Here is a 21,846-nt window from a genome sequence, read left to right on the forward strand (position 1 = left end):
ACCAAACCGCTTAAATAGAATTAAAACCTATTTTGAAGCTATTTGCTCAAGAGACAAATCTGTGGGTCTGTGCGTCAGCAGACTCTAATCCACTTTTGACAGATTTTAACACACACTATTTTTCATTCTTTATCTTTTGGATTCATATCAGATCTCATAAAATATAACCTTCTTTCTATACAAGAGAACTTCAAAAGTTTTCTGGAAAAAAAATGGAATTAAGGGACAGTTTGTTTTGGTGCAAATTTTTTGAAATCCTGCTTCATTTTTTCATGATGCACATTTCCATCAACCTTTAGACGATCCCTTATACTAATTTAATGTCTTTCATTGGATTTGCATTTAATAACTTCCAATCTGGTACACAGATAGAGATAGAACAATCAGTGACATGTAACCTAACCAAGAATTTTTAGGTCAAATTATTGAACATAAGTATTCTAAAAAAAGTGAATAGCAGATGTGAAACAAGCAAAAATATCTGGATTTTAATTGAGGAGAGCTGTTTGTTTTCTTAAGAGAAAAAAAATGAAATCTCAATAAAGTTTGCTATCTTACTGATTTTCTAATGACAATAATTGCCTTCAATTTGGTTTGACTGAATTATCCTTGGATTAACCTGGACCACTGCCAGTATTCACAAAGCCACCAGGCTCTGTCCTCTCCACCCTCTGAAACAACTGTTCTTGAGGACTTCAGTGTCCTCCTAATTTCTAAGGTTTATAGATACTTTTCATTTCTTATTTTACAGGTCCTCTTGGATTCCCTGTCATTGAGCCCTCCCTTAACTGAAACTCGCTACTTCCTAGGTTTCTTAAAACACTACATGCTTAGATTTTTCTTTTTATGTCTCTCACCTTTTATTTGTACTCAGTGGTAATGGATAAATATGTGGATTGTAGTTAATTTACCGATTTTACTTAATAATTTGAAAAACCATAAATGTGAAGAGAGGAGTCAACAGGTGGCATGTGGTAACTGGGGTGTTGGACTCCCACAAGGCCGACCACCATTCTAGTCCCAGATGCAGTGACTTGGAAATCATACCAGGTAGGTGTGCATGAGTGTCCAAAAATCCCAGGAAGAGAATAGAGGAGAAGGAATCACAGTATGGCCATCTCCCCTGGGGGGTGATTTCTCACTTTCCTTCTTACTGTCTCTCTCTAGTTAGTACATGTGCCCTATGACAAAAACCTGAAGGAAAAAAAAAAAAAGTGAAGCAAAAGGTCCTAACTCTTATTTGTAATACAAGAGGTTATACTTCAGACATCCTTGGAGCAAACTCCAAGACATATTTTGTATTCTTATCACTATTAACCATGTATTTAAATAGTCAAGGATGGTAGTCAGAATATTCTGTACATGTTCTAATTATTACTATTTTTTAAGAGATATTTTTGCTATAGGATGCACATGCTCACTGGAAGGACAGAGAGAGAGAGACAGAAAGTGAGAAATCACCCCCCAGGGGGGATGGCCATGCCATAATCCCTTTTTCTCCATTCCACTCTTAGGATTTTGGGCATGTATACACATGCACAAGGCATGAGTTTTAAACCTCCAGGTCCAGGACTTGAACCATGGTTGACTACATGGGAGTCCAGCTACATAACCACTATGCCATCTACTGGTCCCATTATCTTCTAATTATTAATATAATTTGGAATTTTCTTTTTTTCCCACAAAGATATATTTTATTATTATTACTTAGTTTTTACATTAAATCCCTGTAAATCATCACAGCACATAAAATGAATTTTCCCAGTATCAGTACACTGTGTACTAGTCCAGTCAAAGATACTAACTATCATATAAATTATCATCAAGATAATTTTCCACTTTTGTATCCCTTAAATGTTTTGCTTCTTTCTTTTTCCCCTGGATTCTGTCCCTCTCACCCCTCCCCATTTCCCACCCTCCTCCCAGGCTGTCTCTGGGAGGTAGTTGAAAAATTTTATAAAAAGCAACCAGCACTGTAATATACTTCAGTTTTATGTATACAACAAGTTTTACTCATGATATTGAAAATTCACATAAAGTTTTAGAGCATAATGCAAATTTATGAAAACATGTGTAGTAAACACTTTAAAATGTGGTTTGGCACATGTTAGTGACATTCCTGCTTCAACCAATCAGATTATGCCTATATATCTATATATCCTTTTAGAGAATAGCCACTATAGGCCTCTTAATACCTATATCATACAATACTTAAAATAGTGCTTAAGGTGATATACACAACATATAAAAGAGAGTATATGCTGAAACAAATGAGAACATGTTACCAAAGACATAGACTTATGGAGAATCTTGCTTTACCACTTACAGTCTGTGTTACTTTAGACTCATTATTTTAATGTTTGATATTTAATCTATTCATCTGTAATATGGGAGTGATAATAATAATGATCATATTAATACAGTGATCATGGCACCCACCATTTCTGTAAGGTCTGTTCCTCAAATCATCATTTATACACAGACAATAAAACATACTTTGAGTAACTCAAATCCTTGAAAGAATGATGTGTTTAGAATGCTAATAATCACCTGCAAATTTGCATACATTGAAAGTTGATTTTTCCTATGGGTTTTGTCAAGGTGGGAACAAAATAAATCTTAGATTTTTGAACAATATGCCTCTGGTTTGTTTGAGGGAGGAGTGTGACGTAACAGTGAAGGATTATTAAATACTACTGTTATTCTGAGGATGGTACAAAGAAGGATACTGACAACCCAACACACATCCCTTCTGTCTATTTATAGCAAGAAATGCACGTTCTGTTTCAAGATGATAATTATAGCCACTGAGATGAGACTCTTAGGTTAAAGTGGTTGGAGCACAGTGTTAAGGGGACTGTTTTAGGACCCACCTATTTCTATTTTGGGAATAAAGGACATTGTACGTGAATTTCCAGGGAACAGAGTGGCATCTTGGCTCTCACGCTGGAGTCACCTGCTGCCCCTACACTCTTCACAGGTACTTTGTGTTCCTGAACCCAAGTGTTTGCACTTGCAGGCCTTTGGGTGTGAATTAAAAATACGACTCTTGCCATGATTAGTTGTGCAATCATAACTGCTACTCACAAAGCCACTTATCAAGTTCCTTTCTAATCCAGCCCATTCTTCATAAAATCCTATGAGAAGTATAGCTTTGTTTCTGTCGTCTGAGCAAAATTCTGTTGTCCAAACACCTTAGAGAGCCCTATTCTACATTATCCTATTCTTTTGTGGTTTAGCAAGCAATATCAATATGTATCTGATTTTGCATCACATCATTTTTACTTTGGTATATTTCAGACTTTTTCCTTCCTCTTTTTATGCACTTATTCATTAGTTTGGCCTTGGTGTCTATGGAAAAAAAAATGTGTTTTACTTCACTTGTGCACAAAACAGAACAGAAAAATACAAGAAATGAAAATAACCCTCTATGTCTGGTATGCTTCCAGAACACTGATTATTGTTTGTTTTCTTTCTGAGCTGCACATTGTTTTAGATCGATAATCAAACAAATTAAACTGGGAGCCCAAAGCATCAGCATTGAACTCCATCTGGAGTGCTGAAGTTCTAAGTCCTGGTGAGAACCCACAATGGTGCCATTGCTCTGGGCATTTAGTTGCCATGCGGCTGCACAAAGGTAGGTGATGGGAGGGTAGTTTTCAGTAAGGTATGGCTGTAGGTGGTCCTACTAAACCAATTACAACCAAAGAGTGGAGTGTATTCTATACTGGGCCTCAGTTACATTTACATGTTGTCACTGGTATCTAGCCAAGTGTGTGGCCCAGAAGACACATTCATCAAGTGTGTGTGAAATGTTTTGCTGAACACTGGTGACTTCTTCCTAGGACTTGGCAGTTATTTCCTATCTCAGGTAACTGAAGTTTAATTCAATTACTTGAATAATGGTCCTCCAGAGGCATTATCTCACATAATTATCACAGCATCCCTGCAAAGTAGGTGTTACTGTGACCATTTTTCAAGAAGTGAGTAAGGCTTGCTTCTTGCTAGTGAGGGTAGCAGCTAGATTTTGAGCCCAAACAGACTTCATCATTGTGCTAGATGCTCCTGGAAGTGTGAGTGTGTAAGTGCACAGGTGCTCACATGGTAGGAGTACTGACTTCTCCATTCCTAGGCTGCAGTAAGAGATGCCGTGCAGTGTCTTCCCACCCTCAGGGATCTTTGTTCATGTGACCCAGAGCAGAGGCAATCTTAGAGCTCCCCAGGTCTAGCGAGTTTGATTGTGGTGGTTGCTTCATTGAGTGACTCATGACAAGGAACCAAACCAAACCTTAAGAAGCATGCATTAGAGAACCTGGGCTTGCTGGGCACCTTAGGACTTCACCTGATACTTTAGCTTAACTTCTGCTTGCCCTCTGAACAGGCAATGCACACTACTGCCTGTGGACCTTATCACCTGTCTCAAATGCCCTTCCTCGCCAGGTCCCCATTTCTGTATGTAAAAGTTTTCCTGCTCCTTTTCTTCTTTCTCCTTCTCCTCTTCTCTTCCTCCTCCTTCTTTTCTGCTTTTAGAGGTTTTGGCCTTAGGGCACGTGGACTTGCCAGAGAAAGAAAGAAACAGAGATAATAAGAAGGAAAGTGAGAAATCACCCCCCAAGGAGATGGCCACAGGCAATCCCTTCCCCTCTATTCTCCTCCTGGGCATGCATGCACACACCCTCAGCATGAGTTTCAAGTCACTGGGTCCAAGACTGGAACTACAGTGTGCCATGTGGGAGTCCAGCAATGTAACTGCTATGCCTTCTGCTGACCCAGTTCCTGCTCCTTTAACACTCAACGTCCTTTCACAAACTCCATGAACGTTTTTCTTAAATTCTGCCAAAGCTCGTCTCTTTTCCTACTTTACATCCCCATCATATTTAGTTTGTCTGCATTCTGTAATAATTATGTATGTACAGTTGTTATATCAGACAACAGGTGTAGCACTTGGGCTTTGTGTAATGTGGCATTCAATAAATACGACTGGAATGGAAGGCTTGGGAACCTAAACAAGGGCGACAGGAACCCACAGCAGTCACCATGTGCTTTATGTTCTCAAACTCAGTGTCCCAATAGGAATTTCATAATATGGGGAAAACAAGCTGGGAATCTTAAGCCAAATGCACAGTGTATTCTATAGCATAATAGATTTGTTTTTAATACAGACCTATTGAATAATTTAATTAGTGCAATTTACCATAATTAACTCAGCTCTCAGGAGCTGAAAGAGTTATAGATTTGCAAGTCCTGTGGTACCAGGCAGGCGGCAAATTTGTTCTGAGTTAATTTTTAACTTTCATTTTAACTACAGACATCTATTAAGCCCTCAGGCTAGAGTTGAACAGAGATGAAATAGAAGGGAAAAAAAAAACCATTCAGGGTATTTCAGACAGTATTTATAGACAGTTAACTTTGCACAGAAGTGAACCGGTAATAAAAAAAGAATTCAGAAAATAAACATATAACTATTAAAAACTTTGCAGCAAGTATATACCAATATAGAAGTTTAACAATAGTTATTTATTAAAAACATACATTTAAGATTCTCATTCTTAAATCATAACTAAGAAGATATTTTAATATAAGATTTTCCCAATTAAACTTAAAAATTATCAAGGGAAAGCATATCATTAGTATGAATTCCATGTATCCAAATATAAATGATAAAATAAATATGACCCATGTTTTTACACATTAGATAACATTTACTACTAATATGACTAGATTCTTTGCATATAAAATGTCTTGTTTATGACTTACATTATAGATTTATACTGCTCAAGCAAAACAAAACTGGATTATTTCAGGTAAGTTGCTAAAATAAGAGAAATAAGACTTCATAAAGTTTAAAGATAGCAATAATTCAGTAGCCTGAACTTCTACAAAAGGAGGATAAACCATAGCACAGAAAATTATAACAATGCACTTAAGGTCTCACTGAGAAGGAAAATGATGAGACCTTGAATGAACTCACTGCATTACACAATGATCTCTCTTATGAGCTCAGATAGTAAAAGCATACATGTGGCTTGGTAGTTAAGGCACTGGACTCCCACGTGGCCAAACACATTTTGAGTTCTGGACATGGCAGCTTGCTTTTCCACTTTCTCTCTCCCTTTCTCTGGTGAGCACACGTGCCCTATAGCAAATTAAAAAAAATAATAATAATAAATACAATAAAATAATTCTTTAAAAAGAAACATAGATACAAAGGTTGGAAAAGGTGTCTATACTAAGGATTCATATACTGATGATAAAGTTAGGAAAGGTAAAACTCAAATTAAGTGAGTCTTCACAAATGAATGACTTAATGAATACATAAGTACTAAAAATATGAAGAAAACTTTTCAAAGGCCCTGAAGAAAAAGTAGAAGGAGGAAAGAAGGATATGAGCAAGGCTTATGTAAATGATGATGGCAGGCTAGGCCAAGGTGAGTGACTTCCTAGGGCCTCACTCACATGCAGTTCTGGTCCCAGAAATACCACAATGAAAGAACCATCAGGAGACTTCGGATGTGGAAAGGTTATCATTATTTTTTCCAACTAGTACAGAATATAAGCAGGTAAGTTGTAAGTAGTTAGGTCAGAAATATCCAGGATGGGTTGTGAATAACTTTTATCATTTGAACCTTATTTTTACTATACACTAAAATAAATCTTAGATTTTGAACCATATGCCTCTGGTTTGTTTTATAAAGGAGCGTGACTCATAGTGAAGGATTCTTGAATATTCCTTTTATTCATTTGACTATTAAAATGTAATTTTTATGAGAAAGAATGATGTTTGTTTGTTTTTCCTCAAAAGAACTCTAGTAAATAAAGATTGTGATTTCTCTAATTCCTTTGGCAGTTATTTGCAATCTGGGGATTAGAGTGAAGACATAAGCTGGATAGAGAACAGTGAGTGGATTTAAGGTAGTTTGAATAACCATATCCGAAGAAAATCTTCACTATAGGTAGATGTCAATTAGACTTCCTATTGAACAACGTGTTTATTAACATGAGCAGACTTTTGGGATTTTCATAACTGGGGAAGAAAAAGATTATTACAGAAAAAAATTAAAATTGACTTTCAATGACAAATGAAGTATAGCAAAATGACCCAAATTAAAGTGAATCTGAATAAAAAGCTGGAACTAAAATCAAAGTGCATACCGTTGTGATGTGTTCTACTATCTGAAGTGAACCAAAAACTGGGCCATAATTTTTCTAACAGTTGTTAATAAAAAGAAAATCAGGCTAGTTGCAGACATAGTTAATGTAAAACAGAATGCTTTCTCTGGAGGAGTAACAGTTCTTTTCAGTATCAAAATAAGAATTAAAAAAAAATCCTTCAAAACATATAATTGCTAATGTCTTTTATAAAAATACAAAATCACTGGGCCAGCCAGTGGTGTGGTGGATAAGGTTGCTGAACTCTACATAACTGACTGCAAGTTTCAAGTCTTGAACCCAGAGGCTTGGAAAACACACCAGCACATGGACGTGCATGCCCAAAACCCAGAGAAAAGGAAGAAGGAACCATGGTGTGGCCATCACTCCTGAGGGAGGCTTTATCTCACTCTCTCTCTGATAAGCCCATATGCCCTATAGCAAATTTTTTAAAAAAAGGTATTAAAAAATCATGTCAGTAATCTGGAATATTAGGGATATGTCAACATCAGAATTTATCAATGGTAAACTGATAAATATCACATAGGGTCAGCTCCATAATGCAGTGGTTAAACCCTATACCCAGGGAGACAAATCCTACATGGCCAACTGCATTTGATATCCTGGTCTCAGTAGGTTGATAATCACACTGGGCACACGAACGAAATGCCCAGGATCCTGACAGGATAAAGAAATGGAGGGGAAAAAAAGATTATAGCATGAACAGGCCCTGTTTAGAAGTGCGCTTTCTTGGGACCAGCAGTTAGCATAATGGCTATGTTGCTGGACTCCCACCTAACCGCGGTTCGAGTCCCGGACCTGGTGGTTTAAAACTCACGCCGGGTACGTATGCGTGCGTGCTCAAGATCCTGAGAGGAGAATGGAGGAGAAGGGATTGCAGCATGGCCAGCCCCCCTGGGGATAATTTCTCGCCTTCTGTCTTTCTGTCTCTCTGGCGAGCGCACGCACCCTATAGCAAAAACCGGCCCCCTACTCAAAAAAAACATTAAAAAAAAAAAAAAAAAAAAAAAAAAAAAGAAGTGCGCTTTCTTTCTTTCTCATGTGTGCTCATGTACAGCAACATAAGCATACAGAGCAAAGACCTGACTGAACAGCCAATAATATGGAAAAAACAGAGACTTCATTTATATTAAGTAGGAACTAGTTATACAACAGATATTGTTACAGCTACAACTGCAGTCTTATAAAATAATAGTTTCCATATCAAAATATACAGTAGGAAGCCTTCTGTTATAAACATTGATATCTTTCTTTTTTTTTCCCTCTCAGAAATTTCTGCAAAATCAACAAGAATGACCAAAACATATAAAACATAAACTGCATTTTCAGAAAAACAGGAATGACATGATTAATAGACTCTGCCAAAAATTCAAGGACTGCTAAAAGTATAGAATGGTGAGAAAACCAGGTGGCATCCGATCTTACACATATCAGCAAAAGCAGACCTTCTGAAGATAAAAAACTTATCTCTTCAGGAACTAAAAAGACCAAGGGTGCTATATAAGTTTCTTGGATCTGGTTCAGGTCAGAGAAGCAAAGGAAGTGGAGATACTCAGAGAATGACATAGAGAAACTGTATCTGTGGGAAGCAGTTTCTTTGTTATCTCTTGGAGATAGTTGGCCAGGAAAACGCAACTTTTTTTTTTTCTTTTTTTTTTTGCTATAGGGCATATGAAAGACAGAGGGGCCTGAAGAGATAAGAGAGAATGAAAGTGAGAAAGTACCCTTGAAATGGAATGGCCAATGCCATAATCCTTTCTCCTCCATTCTTCCCTTGGGATTTTGGGCATGCGGACTCACACCCAGTGTGTTTTTGAAGCCCCTGGGTCTGGGACACAGACTGCACAGTCAACTATGTGGGATTCAGTACCTTAACCACCACAACCTACCAGCCCAAGTCCAATTTATTTTAAAATTAGTACTAAACAGAATTCTTATTGCCTAGCTATAACAATACTATAAAAGATACAGAAACAAACAGTAAAACTTTCAAATGGATGAATTACACTTACCTGGAAAATGTTGCTACTGGATAGATAAAATTACGATAATATATTTTACTATTAATTAAAACAATAGTACAATTTCCTCTGTGAAAGGAAATTAAAACATATGAATGCAAGAACTTGCTGAAGAGATGGAAACAGAAGATAAAACTAAAGCTGCTAACTCAGAAAAGAAGGAAAATAAACTATCACAAGAGAGATGATCAAATTGAAATAATTTCAAGAGACAGCAGGCCTTGAAGGTGACCAGCAGTTAGTATAATAGCTATGTCGCTGGACTCCCATGTAGTCAACCATGGTTAAAGTCCCAGACCCGGTGGCTTAAACTACGCCGGGCGCATGTGCGTGCGTGCCCAAGATCCCAAGAGGAGAATGGAGGAGAAGGGATTGCAGCGTGGCCATCCCCCCTGGGGGGTGATTTCCACTTTCTGTCTCTCTATCTCTCTCTGTCTTTCTGGTGAGTGCACCCGCCCTGTAGAAAAAAAGAGAGAGAGAGAGAGAGAGAGAGAAGGCCTCAAAGAGGATACAGTAAGAAATATAGGGCTGTCTCCATGGCCTACTGGTTAAGGAAATCAGATCCCACATGGCTAACCGCTGGTCAAATCACAGTCCCAGAGGCTTTAAAAACATGCCAGACCTATGTGCATGTGTACCCCAAATCAGAATAGAGAATTGGAGAAGGGATTGTGGCATGACCATGCCTCACTGGGGGATGATTTCTTCCTTTCACTCTATCTGTCTCTTTCTGGAAAGCACATCTGATCTCTGACAATAAGAAAAAAAAAAAAAAGGAAAAAAGAGAAATATATAGGATAAAAATGAGAACAACAAACAGAATATAATGAAAATAAAAAAGCATTAAAAAGGGTAGTAAAATATCCTTACATATAAAATAGTCATGCAAATACAACAAATGCATAGATGGAGATCCTAATGAAGAAAGCAAAGGCAAAATAGAAGCAAGCGAGAATAGAAATACATTAATTAAGAAAACTTCCTGAAATAAAATATTTAAAACTAAATGTGCAGGACACACTGTGCCAGGAAAAAGTGATCTAAAAAGTCAATATGGAAACACAATCTAGTAATGTCTATGGATTTTAAAGTGAAAAATAAAATATTGTGCTGCCAGGTTTTTTTTTAAAGAAGCATTTATTTAATTCCATTTGTTGTTACTATTATTGTTTTTTAAATTTGACCAGAGAGAGACAGAGTGAGAGAAAGCGAAAGTGAGAATGAAAGCCACCAGGTCTGGGACTCAAAGCATGGTCAGTCATGTCGGAGTCCAGCACCTTAACCACTATGCTACCTCCCAGCCCCAGTGCTGCCAGGTTTTAAAAAAATCACATTACTTATGGAGAAGAAATTAAGTGAACATAAACAACCTGACATATTTCTCTAAAGAAGCACCTACAAGACATACAAGGCAAGAAAATATAGGCAAATAATTTTTTTTTTTGAGAGGTTTTTGCTATAGGGCACGTGCACTCACCAGAAAGACAGAGAGACAGACAGAGAGATAGAAAGTGAGAAATCACCCCCCCAGGAGGGATGGCCATGCCGCAATTCCTTCTCCTCTATTCTCCTCTCGGGATCTTGAGCACGCACGCACACGCGCCCGGCGTGAATTTAAGCCACCGGGTCCGGGACTTGAACCACGGTCGGCTACATGGGAGTCCAGCAACACAGTCATTATGCTAACTGCTGGTCCCTAAATAATTTTATATCTAGCCAAGCTATCCTTCAAGAATAAAGGGTACAAACAAATATAAAAGCTTTGAACTTATAAGACTCAGGCCTATTTCTTACTTAATAGTAGAAGAATCTCAAGAGACCTTCTTAAGAAACTCCTAGAGAATTACTTCAGCCAACAAATAAAAACTCTGGTAATTATGACAAATGGATTAACAGAAAGCATTCAAAATATTGTTCTATAGAACTGATAATAAAAATAATGTAGAGATTAAGGATCCCTAGCAGAATGTCAAGATTATATTCCTGGCAATATAGAAATGATAAAACTAACATAAATATAGGCCAGGAAAGGAAAGGAAGGCAAACGGTATTAATTGCCTCATGGAAGAACTGGAAATGAAGATACATTAAATCGGATGTAGCAAATAATGGAAGCATAAGCATATTAAACATATGAAGAAACACAACACAGTAAAATGCAATTTTTAACTAAAATCAGTGGGAGAGGAAATGCAAAGGAGCAGACAGAAAGAAGGAATTTTGTTTGTTTGTTTAGGTTTTTACCATAGGGCATTTTACCTTGCCAGAGTGAGACAGAGAAAGATAGAGAGAAAATGAGAAATCACCCCTAGGGAGGGGGAGGACCACATCACAATCCCTCTCTTCTTGGGATGTTTGGGCATGCATGAGGATGCACCAGGTGTGATTTTCAAGCCACCAGGTTCGGCACTTGAGCCATCACTGACTATGTGGAAGTGCAGCGCCTTAACCACAATGCCATCTGCTGGCCCCAGAACATGATATTTTTAGCATATTTTTTTCTTACAAAGAAATTCATAGATATTTTCTAGAAAAACTGAAAAGTAAGAGAGTTATGTAATATTATAAATATAAAATTAACCACTAAATTAAAAATAAAGCCTTTCTAAATATCTGAAGGACTACCCAAAAATAAACAGATTGCCTAAGAAGAGGTTTTTTAAACTACTCATATTAAATTTAAATGAGGCAAACTTGCTGACTAAGGATCATTTTAACATATTCATGGTGGAGTCCTACCATTGTCTTCATCTTTCTCTTCCTATGTGTCTTAAGTAGAGCCCAAAGAGAGATAACAAAGTCTGTTGTAAATCCAATAATTTCTTCAAGACTGAAATAGAAATAAAAAAATGAAAAGAGTACCATGGCGAAAAATAAGACTGGAATTATTTTATATGTATGAACTGCTTATTATTGGATAAGAAATGAATCCATTCTTCAAGAAAAAATTGTCATGCAAGATCTTTTGAACACAGTACAGCGGGTTAATGGAATTTACTGCAAAGCTATTAAGACTACTAGGAGAGATAAGGGAACTAAAACTGGTAGAATAAAGTGAATGTTTGAGAACCTCAAACATGGGTATGTAGGATGATGTTCCTGGCAGCAGGAAACTACTGGAGGGTATTGAGTAATGGAGTGCTAGAATGTAAAGAATGTTTTTAAGCAGTAATTCTGAAAGTGTGGTCCACAGGCCAGCAAGTGGCATAATGATTAGGGTGCTGGATCTCACATGGCCAACCCCACGGTTCAAGTCTAGACCCAGCAGCTTGAGAAACATGCTGGGTGCACGTGTATCATGCCCAAAATATTGAGAGGAGAATGGAGGAGAAGAAATTGTAGCCATCCACCCTGGGCAGTGATTTCTCACTTTTTTTGGTCTCTGTCTCTCTCTGGTGAGCACATTTGCCCAATGGCAAAAAAAAGTAAACAAACAAACAAAAACAGTGTGGTCTACAGACTAACAGGTTGCCTGGGAACTGGTTGGAGATTCAGATTCAGGCTCTACCCTAGTCTTACTGAATCCAAAAGTTAGGGCCTGAGGAGAGTTTAGGGTGGACATTGGTTGGGACCCAGTAATTTTTTTTCAACAAACTCTCAGATGATTGTGATGCATACTAAAGTTTGAGGACCACTGCTCTGAGGTTATCCTGGATTAGGAAGCTGTTTAGGAGATTGCTGAACTAGTCTAGGACAGAAAGTGTTGAGAACCGAGAACACAAGTGGGGTAGAAGTAGAGACAGTGGGTTAAACAAAAAAGGGTGAAATCTTGTCACCAATTTTACATTAAAATAGGAGAAAAGCCAGAAATGATTTCAATACACATTTTGGCAAAGAGTATGAGTATGCATTACCTAAGGGGTATTCAATCGTGTGGAAATAGATCAGTTTCACCTTTAGCAGAAGCATGCAATTCACTGAGTAATAGCTATTTTCTTATCTGTTATATTAATAAATTTACAAAAGTGATTAAACAAAATTTAGTCAAAATAATATTATACATTTGTGATTATTGTGTCCCGCTTTGATCCAAACGCAAGCCAATGGTAGGTTTATTATTATTATTATTAGTCATAAGACATAGTCATGCAAAAATGAAAATAAACATTTCTATATAACAGAAACAAAACTGAAGCATACACTTAGGTGAAGAATGAAGCTACATGTTGGTCTTGAGTCTTTGATCTTAAAGAGTACACATGTGTTCTCTCATGAATAAAGAGAAAAAAAGTTATATCTGAAGTTAAAAATCATTGATAAAGACAGGGAAGAGAAGTCACAGAGATATAAGAAAAAACCATAAGGAAATAATCATAACGTCTATATACCCAAAGACAGCATGGAATATACAAAGTAAAACCTGACAGAATTATAAGATAATATCCAGAATATATTTTTTTGAGAGATTTTCACTATAAGGCGCGTGCACTCGCCAGACAGACAGAGAGAGACATAGAGACAGAAAGCGAGAAATCACCCCCCCCCAGGGGGGATGGTCACGCCGCAATCTCTTCTCCTCCATTCTCCTCTCGGGATCTTGGGCATGCACGCACACGCGCCCGGCGTGAGTTTTAAGCCACCGGGTCTGGGACACAAACCGCGGTCGACTATGTGGGAGTCCAGCAACATAGCCATTACGCTAACTGCTGGTTCCCATATATCCAGAATATATATTTTTTTAAATTCCTGTAATTATTATGAAAAATGACAGCCTGCCCATCTGAAAAAAAAAAAGATGTAAACAAGAAAAATTTATAATGAGAAATTTCAATGGCAAATAAACATACGAAAAAAGCCAACCTCTGTAGAAACTAGAGACATGTAAATTAGAACAAGAGGATACATTTCATAGTTGTTTATTTAAAACTCTTCTAATACCAAATGTCAGAAGGTTGAGATCTTTCAGACACTGCTAGTGGGTATGAAAACCAGAAAAATCATTTGAAAAACTCTCTGGCGCTACCTATAAAACATGAAAATGCATATAGACCACAGGAAAGTAATTCCACCCTTGGGTTTTAATGCTAGAGCAGCTCTTAAACATAAGCACTTGGAAACAGGTGGCATAATTTTCAACTGAGAATAATGAGAAACACTGTAATTTGCCACTTAAAGAGAACTGAATGCAAAAAGGATACAGTTATCATATGGCAGCATAAACTACAGAAATTAAGAGCAATAAACTGATACCTGGGTATGTATATGTATAGTGCATGTAAAGTACATTATTACTTACATATTATGAAAAAGATTCCTATGCAGAAAAAGTATAAAAATACTATATATATATATATATTATATATAAGAAAACCGGACTATACATATATCAAAGACTCATGATGGTTGTCTGTTTATCACATACTTTTTTGTATGGTAAGAACAGTTAACACAAGATTTATTTAAAAAATTAACAAATTTCTTAGCCTAGTAGTTAAGGAGAGCTGAATCCCATGCAGCTGACTGTTTCAAATCCTGGCCCAGATCATTGAAAAACATGCCAGGCCCATGCCTGTGCACACCCAAAATCCCAACGAGATGGAGAAATGGAGAAAGGATTGTGGTGTGATTATGCCACATGGTGAGTGCTTTCTCCCTCTCTTTTTCTGTGTCTCTGTCTCTCTATCTCTTTCTGGCAAGTATACATACCCTTTGGCAATTAAAAATATAAACTCAAAAATTTAATTTTTGGGGAAAGATGTTTGCTATAGGGCGCGTGCTCTCACCAGAGAGACTGAGAGAGACAGAGAGAAAGAAAGCGAGAAATCACCCCTCAAGGGGGATGGTCATGCCACAATCCCTTCTCCTCCATTATCCTCTCAAGATCTTGTACATGCACACACACTAGCACAGTGTGAATTTTAAGCTGCCAGGTCTGGAAGTTGAACCATGGTCAACCATGTGGGAGTCCAGTGACATAACCATTATGCCATCTGCTAGTCCTACAGGCTAAATTTTTAAGGTGCATAATACTGTGTTACCTACAGATACCGTGTTGTACAGCAGATCTCTCGAATTTATTCCTCTCATGTAAGTGAAACATTGCATCCTTTAACCATCACGTCTCCATCCCACCCACTCCTAGTCCTAACAACCTCTATTTTACTCTCTGCTTCTATGAGTTAGATTATTTTATATATATATTACCTAAGTGGAATCATGCAATATTTGTCCTTCGGTGACTGGCCTATTTCACTTAGCATAATGTCCTTGAAGTTTACCCATGTGGACACATACAGCAAGATTTCCTTATTTTCTAAAGTTGAATATTATTCCATTTTGTGTATATCCCACATTTACTTTATTCATGTATATGTTGATAGATATTTAGGTTGTTTCAGTATTTTGGACATTCTGAATAATGCTGCAATTGAGCATAAGAATGTAGATACCTCTTTGGGGTCTTGACTTCAGTCCTTTTGGATCTATTCCTAGAAGTTGGATTGCTGAATCCTAAAATTTATATGGAATTGCAGAAGACTACAAATATCTAAAGCAGTATTGGGACCAGCAGTTAGTGTAATGGCTATGTTGCTGGACTCCCACGTAGTCAACCGCGGTTTGAGTCCTGGACCCGGCAGCTTAAACTCACACCGGGTGCATGTGCGTGTGTGCCCAAGATCCCAAGGGGAGAATGCAGGAGGAGGGATTGCAGTATGGCCATCCCCCCTGGGGAGGGGGGTGATTTCTCACTTTCTATCTCTCTGTCTCTCTCTGGTGAGTGCATGTGCCCTATAGCAAAAACCTCTTCAAAAAAATAAAAAATAGCTAAAATAGCTAAAAAAGTAGTATTGAGAAAGAACAAAGCTGAAAGCATCACATTTTCTGATTTCAAAATATATTTTTAAATTACAGAAATAAAACAGTATAGTACTAGCTGAAAAACTGACACATAGACCAATGGAACAGAATAGAGAGCCCACAAATAGACCCACATGCTAATCAGCTAATCTAGGGAAAGTATAATATTTTCAGTACATGGCATTGGGAAAACTATATATCTAGATAATAATAAAATTGGGACCCTTATGCCATGTAAAAAAAGTCAACTCAAAATGGACTTAATGGTAAGAAACTATAAAACTATAAAACTACTAGAAAAAGATGAATAGGATGAAAAGAAAAAATGTATTTTCACCTTTAAATTACTTTTTGTATTCTTATGACATACTGCTGTGATTTTTTAATAACTTCCATCTGGTAAATGAAAGCCCAAATATTTTAAAGTAAATTTTACGTAATTAGCATTTTTGTATCCTTCCTTTAAAAAAAAATAAAATAGAGATTTTAGCTATAGAGCACATGTGCTTGCCAGCCAGACAGAGAAACTGAGACTCACCCCCAGGGGGGATGGCCAGGCTGCAATCCCTTCTTCTCCATTCTCCTCTCAGGATTTTGGGCATGCACGCACTCTGTATTCTTCCTTAACTCCTGGATTGACATTGGTGCTCATTAAACTCATTGTCTTAAACAATGATTCAGTGCAATTAAAAGCTGCAGAAAGATCCAAATTCAAAATAATTGAAGACTGAATAATAGTCAAAACTACTGAGGCTTTCTATGTACAGGTTTGACACCTGCTCCCAATCTCACTTCCACCAACCACAGCAAGTACTTACCTGATATGCAGTTGGAAACTTTCAAATATTTTTGTTTTAATGATAATCTTGAAATATCCTTTATTAAACATTTAAGTGGAGGGACTGTTTAACCACTGTCAGGAAATGATGACCTAATCCAACATTGTGTGCTTTGCAGATGGAAATACTGGCTGAGATCCACAGAAGTTAGAGGACCCCTCCAAGGCATAAAGCTGGTATGTGTGTAGAGCTATATTCTTGCTGAGAATTCTTTCCAGTTTTAATGATGTCATAGGGGTGAGAAGACTTATTAGAAAGAGGAATGCATAAATTTCAGTGAGAATGGGAACTAGGTGGGGCTCAAGAGGCAAAGTTAGGGACCAGCCAGTGGTACAACAGCAGTACAACTGGACCCACGTGGCATGGTCCCAGGTTCACATCCTGGGACCTCCCTATGCCTGCAGGCACATGTGTGTACCCACGATCCTGGCTGGCTGAGACTGGAGGTGGATCTTAGAGTAGGGATCTCTTGGGAGTGCCTGTTTGTCTTTCTGTCTCTCTCTTTCATGGAAGAAACAGATGCATAAATTTTAAAAGGAAAAAAGAAAGGCAAAGATATATAAATTTGGTTGACACTTTCAAATTAATCTGACATCAAAATAGGCTGACATCTCTCTTGCAGTGTGTTCCTAGGAGAACTAATACATGATTACTAAAAGACTTTTTTTTTTTTTTTTTGGAGAGGTTTTCGCTATAGGGTGCGTGCGCTCGCCAGACAGAGAGACATAGAGACAGAAAGCGAGAAATCCCCCCCGGGGGGATGGTCATGCTGCAATCCCTTCTCCTCCATTCTCCTCTCGGGATCTTGGGCACGTATGCACACGCGCCTGGCGTGAGTTTTAAGTCACTAGGTCTGGGAGGTGAACCGCAGTCGACTACATGGGAGTCCAGCGACATAGTCATTATGCTAACTGCTGGTTCCCACTAAAAGACTCTTTAGGGCCATTCTGCTCAGGTTCATAATTTGTCAGGATGAGGCAGTTGAAGCCAGCGTAGAGGTGAGCAGGCATACCTGCTGGAGTGAAGACATCGCAGGCCACTTTCTTACTATATTCAATTTCCTTGCTCATGCTTAGATCATCCCAAATAAAGAAGGCCATTCAAGAAGGCATCCCATAACTACTCGTATGGTAGCTCCTGCAGCCTCCTGTGAAAGGAAGCCTGGAAGCAGCCAGGGTGGGTAATGTGATCCGAAAAACAGAAAATGCTACCTTCTCCCAATTAAGAGCTATGGCAATAATTGTAGATTTTATATATTGTTGGACAAAGATTTTATCATATCCTATCATAATGCAGTTTTTCATCTACAGAAACATAATAAAATAGTAATGGCAATTTGTTTCTAATGTCTAATTGTCTAAATTACCCATACAAAAAGATCTCATCATGCTCTGTTCCTTTTTGCATCCTCTTTCTTGTCATTTACCCTTCCTTATTGTGCTTGCCTCTCGGTTTCCACCAGCCTCTCTGACACGTCCCCTACAACGATCACAGCTCCACTCTTCTTCCAAGCTATTACATAAATTCCATTAGCGTTCCTTCTATACCTTGTTTACTGGCCTTGACCTACGGTGGCGCTGGCTCCACCTCTTGCTCAGCTGGGTTTTCTTCTAACCTTATCCACCTTTCTGCAGCTTGTTCCTTTTTCCTGCCTACTCCCCTTCCTCTAGGCCCTGACTGCAACATACTAACATTTTCATTTCCTTCCTATTTTTATAGTCTGTTAAGTCAGTCTCATACATACTGCTGCTATTAAAAATAGCACTTTAACATCATATAGAGCCACATAATCAAGGCTTCTTTATTTTGGGGGGGGGGGGGCTTGGAGAAGGTCACAGAAAATGCATATTATGAAAACACCGTGCACAGACTTTAAAATTTTTTGCACCAAAATAAATTTGTACTGCACTTGCAATTTCCATGATGTTTTTAAAGTCCCATTGCTCTGTTATTTACTCTTATTAGTGATGACTTTTTAAATGGCAGGTAGGCTCCTTTTTGGCAGCCATTTCTGGGCTAGATTTTTCCCCTGCTATCTACATGTATCTGTGGTCATTTTATCCCACGCTCCTCTGAGTTGTATTGTTTGTTAGGTTTCTTCCCTAATGCATTTGCCAGAACATCTCAAAGAAAAACAAGTTCTTGTTTGTCCCCTCCATGGTTAAGACGGTCAAGGTTGCCAAGATGGCCATTCACTTTTGTTTCTCTATCACCACCTCCTGGTGAAAGGACTGCATGGCTTAGGAAGTCATCATTACTGGCTCACCATAGAAAACAGAAGCAGTTTTAGATATTTTGTATTTCTGTACTCCAGGATTACTATGCAATGAAGAAAGGGCAGGTGGCCTGACTGCATAACTAGACACCCCATACTAGCTCTTCTTAAAATATTTCTTATTGTATAATATACACAATATATGTTGACTATACAACAGGAAAACATTTCCTAATTAGAGTATTAATCTGATTTTTCAAAGTGTATGGATTCATACTCAGGACATTAATAGAATATTTATTTATTTTATTATTATTTTGTTAATTTGCCATAGGACACATGTACTCACCAAGAAGAGACAGAGAGAGAGAGAAAGTGAGAAAGCAAGCCTCCAAGTTCAATACTCAGCCAGGTGAGCATCTAGCACCTCTTTCACCACGCCACCTGCTGGCGCCAAAAGAATATTCAAAACAAGTTTGGAAATTTTTGTACCAAAAGACAGTGTTAAAAATTCCACTTGGGACAGCTCTATGGTCCAGTGGTAATGACTGCTTAAGAGAAGCTGGATCCCATGTTGCCACCATGATTCAAATCCCTAGCCTGGTCAGCCTGAAACAAGCTGGGCATACATGCAGTGTGCCCAAGAGCTACTAGGTGGGAAGACTGCAGAAGGCGATTGTGGTGTGACCAGACCCTATGGAGGGTGTTCATTTCTCTCTCCCCTTTCTCTCAATATGTGCATGCATGCATTTTACAATAAAGGAAAAGAAAAAAAAAGAAAAACAAAAAATTCCACTGTGAGCTGACCACATTATCACAGAGGTTAAATGATGGGCAGAGGAAACCAAATGCCGCATGCCCAGAAATCTGGTAGGATAGAGAATTGGAAGAAAAATAATGTGGTGTGACCAGGCCCCAGTGGGGGGTGTTGTGTTCTCTCTCTCTTGTATGCACCTGCTGTCATAAAAAAAAATTATAATTCCAGGCAGAATTCTGGGAGTCTCTGCCAGTTTTCCTTTCTCTTTAGTAATAACTCCAATTTTTTTTTTGTTTCCCTACTACTGGTTTCTAATGCCAGCATCAATTTAAATTTATTCTTTCATTACTACTCTCTGAGAATTTTGCCCAGTGCTCCCAGAAAAATATGATTCTCCTCTGTGTGAGTCTCCAAGAATTTGCTGATTTTTTTTTTTTTGAGAGGCTTTTGCTATAGGGCACCTGCGCTCGCCAGACAGAGAGAGACAGAGAGACAGAAAGCAAGAAATCACCCCCCAGGGGGCATGGCCACGCCTCAATCCCTCCTCCTCCATTCTCCTCTTAGGATCTTGGGCATGCATGCATGCGTGCCTGGCATGAGTTTTAAGCCACCGGATCTGGGACTCGAAACACGGTCATCTACATGGGAGTCCAGCGACATAGCCACTACACTAACTGCTGGTCCCAGATTTTGCTACTTTGAATGAGGGTACTGAACTTCATTCTGCTGTTTATTTCTGATATATGTCTTTAACTCATTGTTTTACTATTTTATTTTAATCCTCTGGCATATAACTTGGATAATGTTGATTTGCTTTAAATTTTTAAAACAAGTATCTCCTTCTTCTCTTCCATCTTCTTTTCCCTTCCCCTTCCCTTTTCTTCTCTTCCTCTTCTTTTTCTTCTTCTTGTTTTTAAATGTTCTGGCTCCAGCCTCCTTGGCAGTCAGTAGAGTAGTGAACTGTAGTGCCGGAAGCTACATGGCCAATCTGGAGTTCAGATTCCCAGGTCAACCACTAGTCAACCCAAACCACACGGGTGCACGTGCACAAGGTCAACCAGTGGTCAGCCTAAAACAGTTGGTTGCATACACACAAGGTCAACCACAAGTCAAACTGAAACACCTGGGTGCATGCTCCTGATGCTCCCCTTGTGAAAGGGGAGTGCAGCCTCATATGATCCTATAGAAGATGCATCTCTCTCTCTCCCATGCTTGTGCACATGCTCTATATCATGGATAAAGTAAATAAACTAAAAAAATAACGTTTTTCTTGCACATCCATGTTTAGTGCAGCATTATTCACAGTTCTTAGGACATGGAATCAACCCAAATATCTAAGAACAGACAACAGGATTAAAAAATGTGGCACGTGTACTCTACAGAATACTACTCAGCCACAAAAAAAAATGAGACCCTGACATTTGATATAAAGTGGAGGAATATGGAAGAGTCAATACTAAGCAAAGCAAGACAGACTACGAAAGAAAGGCATTGTATGTCTTTGCTTAGTAATATACCAAATGCCTGTACTCTATAGCAGAAACCTTAATACTGGAAAGTATAAGAGCAGGGAGGCTGGTGTATATACTAGAGACAGTATAGAAGGAGGTGGGGAATAGGGGGTGGGAAAGAGGGGGCTAGGGGAAAAAAATAAAACAATTAATAGACACAAAAATGAAAAGTTATCTGTTTATGATAAAGTGTAGAGTAATATCTTTGACTTTACTAATATACATTGCATTCATTCTCAGAAAAACCATATTGCACACTGTAAAGATGTACAATGATTAAATGTAAATTTAAAAATTATGTTTTGAATAAATTTTTATCTGCCTTGCTGCTAAACCCAGAAATCTAAGAACCATTTTTTCATTCCTACCTTTTCTTTCACCTCTCTCCTCCAATCTAGCAGTAGATCTCCTGCATGTTACCAGCAAATACTACGATAAACTGGCCGAATCTCACTGTCAGCAATCTAGTTCAGGTCATCATTGTCCTTGCCCACATTTCTATGGCAGTTTCCCAGTCATTTCTTCTCTTCTTTCC

At 38.2% G+C, this 21,846-nt stretch overlaps 1 protein-coding gene across 4 annotated transcripts in view; it reads right to left on the reverse strand.

Annotated features, from left to right (window-relative positions):
• Positions 1 to 21,846, reverse strand: part of ASB15 (ankyrin repeat and SOCS box containing 15) — an 87,953-nt gene that overhangs the window by 57,185 nt on the left and 8,922 nt on the right. For 2 of the 4 annotated variants that reach the window (XM_006149201.3, XM_006149202.3), the window contains one exon: positions 11,931 to 12,021. The exons of the other annotated variants lie outside the window; for them this stretch is intronic. The gene's annotated coding sequence lies outside the window, so the exon portion shown is untranslated. The remainder of the gene's footprint in view (positions 1 to 11,930; positions 12,022 to 21,846) is intronic. 4 annotated transcript variants of the gene reach the window in all.

Source organism: Tupaia chinensis, unplaced genomic scaffold, assembly GCF_000334495.1.
Source record: "Tupaia chinensis unplaced genomic scaffold, TupChi_1.0 Scaffold000257_1, whole genome shotgun sequence".
Lineage (NCBI taxonomy): Eukaryota > Metazoa > Chordata > Mammalia > Scandentia > Tupaiidae > Tupaia > Tupaia belangeri.